This window comes from Dipodomys ordii, unplaced genomic scaffold (assembly GCF_000151885.1).
Source record: "Dipodomys ordii isolate 6190 unplaced genomic scaffold, Dord_2.0 Scaffold88, whole genome shotgun sequence".
NCBI classification, from domain to species: Eukaryota; Metazoa; Chordata; class Mammalia; order Rodentia; family Heteromyidae; genus Dipodomys; species Dipodomys ordii.
In genome coordinates, this window is record NW_012267304.1 from 6888629 (window position 1) to 6893399 (window position 4771).

Sequence of the window (4771 nt, forward strand, 5' to 3'; positions counted from 1 at the left end):
TAATGTGATGTTAGGAAAATGAACCCTTAGATATGTATTTTAATGTTTTTTTTCTTTCATGCATTTGTTTCTAATGCATTTATAAGATTATCTCTTTGTTGCTTTGTATGTCCCTCCCCCACATTATAACCCCTGCTTTCACTATATTTGAAGTAGTATAACTTGTGGAGGAGATGGGGAAAAACAAGTCGTTTAAGGATACAGGTGGACCTGTTGCAACAATGAGAAGTACAAGCTGTCATGTGGAAAAGGAACTTTACAACGTTGGTGGGGGGGGAAGGGGGGAGGATTGGGTGGGGGGATGAAGGCTGGGAAGGGATGTGAATGGTAAACCAAGGAGGAGGCTGCAATGCTTGATAAGAAATATACACATTATCCTGTCCATGTAATTGTAACCCCTCTGTACAGTATGTTTACAAAAAAATGAAATTAAATTGAAAAAATAAGATAGAAGAAAATTGCCCCCAAATAACTTAAGAAGTTGAATTTATGTAACAGATCATTCTTATTTTTTGGTGCTGATCTTGGGGCTTGAACTAGAAGCCTTGGCATTCTCCCTGAGCTCTTTTGCTCAAGGTTAATGCTCTACTACTTGAGCCACAGCTACACTTCTGGCTAAAAAAAATAATTGGAAATAAAATCCTCATGAATTTTCTTGCCCTGATTGGCATCAAACCATGATCCTCAGATCTTAGCCTCCTGAGTTAAAAAGTTATGATTACAGGGGTGAACCACCAGTGCCTGCCTGATTTTTTTTGTATTTGAGTACCTTTATTAGCCAGCAAGTGTAATCCAATGGTTTTTCTTTTTTAATTTTTTAAAAAATTATTATTTTTGTTAATGTTTTTATTGTGAAAATACCAAACGGGTTACAATTACATGAGAAAGGTAATGAGTACATTTCTTATCAAGCATTGTTGCCTCCTCCTTTGTTTCTGCTTACCATCCCTGCCCTCCAATCCCCCCCTCCAAGTTGTAAAGTTCGTTTTTTGACACAGCATCTTGTACATTTCATTGTTGCAGTGGGTCCACCTGTATCCCTTTAAACAATTTGTTTTTCCCTTCCCCTCTCCAAATTATACCAACATCAAATACAGTGAAAACAGGGGTTATACCATGTTAAAGATTATTTTTAAAAAATTTCTTCATAAAAATGGTCTTTCCTATGTTTAAATATTAAAAAAATCAGAATATCTCTAGGAAACAGGAAATTATACAAGGTAGAGGATTTAAATTATAACCAAAAATTATTTCTAAAAATTAAAAATACTAACTGAAATTTAAATTTCTTTACTTAAAGTCTGAGTTACTGAAAAATAAAAAATCAAAATATCTTTATATTTTTTAAAGAAATTCTATTTACAATTAAAAACATTTGCACCAAGGAATAACAAGTTCTAAATGGCTTGACTTGTAAATTCTGCCAAAATTTTGAGAAAAAATAGTCATATAAACCTTAAACAACTTAATTCAGGAGATAAAGGAGAGTAGAGGACATTGCATAACAAAATTAATTCCATCAAAATTTTCCTGCTTTGAAGGACAGAAAAATACATTACAAAGCAAGAAAAACTACAGACTCACAACTTGATAAACACAGACCCAAAAATCTATAGGAAAATATTAACAAATAGGATGTGGCCATTATACTAAAAAGACAGTTTAAGGCAATAGTAGTTTACTCCTGCAATTTTAGTTACGTGAAATGCTGAGAATTACAGTTCTAGGCCAGCTTGGTAAGAAAAGTCGTGAAACTGTCTCAAAGTCAAGCTAGGTCAGGTACCATTGGCTCATAGCTACTTGGGAGGCTAAGATCTGAGGATCACTGTTTCCAGCTGGGGCAGAAAAGTCCATGAGACTCTTATCTCCAATTAATGACCAGAAAAAAAACTGGAAGAAAAAAAAGCCCAACTAGTAGAGCACTAGCCTTGAGAAAAAAGCCAGCACACACAGAAAAGAAGCTAAATGTGCCATGTGTCTATTAACACAGCTATGATATGAAGACTGAAAGTGTCATATTTAAGTCTGACTGTGGGTCTGGGTACAAGCAAGATCCTATTTAAAAACTAACTAGCACAAATAAAGGATTGAAGTGTCTCAGTTAGAATGACTGCTTATCAAGCAGTCAGTTCTGATTTCAATCTCCAATACTACTCAAAAAACCTGACAGTACAACATGGTTTAGATTTATCGCTGTAATGGAGAGGAGACTTCCTGTTGAAAAATAACCAAAGTAATTCACACCATTAATAGACAAGGAGAAAAATCATAGATTCATCAAAACAGATGTTGCAAAACAATTGCCAAAATTCAATGCTCAGATACTTCTGACTGGGACAAAATATGAGTCACAAGGACTAGTTTTACCTTTTTTCTTAAAACAATCAAAAATCTGTAATTGTCAGTCAAGAAACTTTGGTGAGCCCTGGTTTATTCCTTGGAGAGACCATTAAGGCATGGCAAAAAGAGATTCAGAATGAATCCTAGTAAATTCTGTAATTTAGATGATACATTGAGGTTCTGAGAGGCAAAGACATTTAGAGTTCACAAGGCAGAGGACAAGAGGGGATACAACTCAAGGAATGACAGCTGGGTATTTGTAGAATATCATCCTTCAGTATTGTTTTTTTTTTTGTCAGTTGTGGGACTGGCCACTGTCCCTGAGCTCTTCAGCTCAAGGCTAGCACTCTACCACTTGAGCCACAGCACCACTTTTGGCTTTTTTCTGCATATGTGGTGCTGAGGAATTGAACCCAGGGCCTCATGCATGCAAGGCAAGCACCCTACCACTGAGCCACATTCCCAGCCCCCAACCTTCAGTATTTAGGGGACTAGTGATTAAACAAGGGAATGAATCACTTGATGGAACAGGCAGAAAATCTCTAAAACACAAATCAGACATATTTATTTTTAAAAATATTAAAAAAAGTTTTATTTGAGTCCTGTATATCAATTGCACAAAACAATGGGTTTCATTTTGACATTTTCTCTTTTAAATATATTTTATAATCTTTATGCAGATGTATAAAGGGGTTTTTATTCAATGTGTCAGTTTATGAGTGCAATGCATCTTGTTCAATGTCAATCCTTTTATCTCCCTCATCCATTCCAACCCCACGTATCCTCTCATTGTTTCTGGTGTCTTAGGATATACATTGAATATTATGACTACACAGAAATAATGTATTTTTGTCATATTTATCCCATTTTACCTTCAATTGCTATGGATTTCTCACTTCCTGGTCCCTTTCCTCTTTTTAATATGAATAGTTATTCTTACAAACCTGTGTACAAACATCCAATGCTAATGTGTCTTTCATAGAGTACTCAAAAGAATTTGCTTCAATAGTAAAACAAAATTGTAAGACAATGATCTAGTCCTACCTCAGGAAACATGAAAGCCAGACCCAACAGGCTCATAGTTCACACTTAAATATGCATGTAGTAGCACAAAGCTCAGGATCATTTACCATACAAAAACAATACAGCACCCAAGAAATTAAAATTCACTTTATCTAGCATGTACTATAAGATAATTGATTATATTTGCCAAATAATTATGAAAATTAAGATTCAAAACTAAGAGAAAAACAAATGAGTTGACATTGCTAACTGAATTAGTAGAAAAAGATATTAAAATATACCTTGAGATAAGTCTTTGACACGTAGCCCAGACTGACCTGGAACTTGTGAAGCTGTCTAAGATGATCTCAAAGTTGAGATGCCCATGCTTCAGCTTCACAAATGCTATCATTCCAAATGTGTCTACATACCAGATAAAATATTTATTGTAACCATATTCCATATGTTTGAAAGCTATATGAAAGATGGAAGGTATTAAGCAGATATACAGGCAACACACATGTGTGAAAATGCATGTGTCTACATATACTTACATACATATACACACAAAAAATGTCTTCTACAGAAAAAGGGTAAAATGTCTAATTAGAGTTTGAAAAGAGAGGAAGAGATTATATTTATGTTTTAAAAGATACTGACCAAGACTCGATGGGAGATCTTTGTCAGTGACACATCTGACAAGGGTCTAATGACCAGAATATACAGAAGATTAGAAAACTGACTCCCCAAAGAATCAATAGCAAAAGTGCTAAACACTTCTCAGAAGAAAAAGTTCAAATGGCTAAAATATACATAAAAATGTTTAATAGCTTGTCCAGATAGGAAATACAAATCAAAACAACAGTGAAATTCCATTTTATTATATTCAGAATGGCCATCATCAACAAATCAACAACAGATACTGGTGAGGATGCAAGGAAGAAGAGACCCAAATATACTGTTGGTGGAAATATGAATTAGTGCAACTACTGTGAAATGCAGTTTGAAATTTTCTTAAAATCTAAACAGAATTACCACTCCTGGTATTTATCTGAAAGCTTACAATATAGGATATAATAAAAGCATGTTCACAGTTGCCAAGGTTTGGAAACAGAACACATGCTCTAAATGGATGAATGGATCAAGAAGATGTGATCTGTATATGTGTGTAAAAAGTGTAATTTTTATTCAAGTATCAGAAACAAAGAAATTATATCACTTTCAGGGAAATAGATAAATTTGGAAAAAAATGATACTGAGTAAAGCCAGACCCAGAAAAGCAACAGATGCATGTTTTCTCCCATATGTGTTTCTTAGACCCAAATATTACTTCCTATCTATCTATCTATCTATCTATCTATCTATCTATCTATCTATCTATCTATCTATCTATCTATCTATCTATCTATCTATCTATCTATCTATCTAT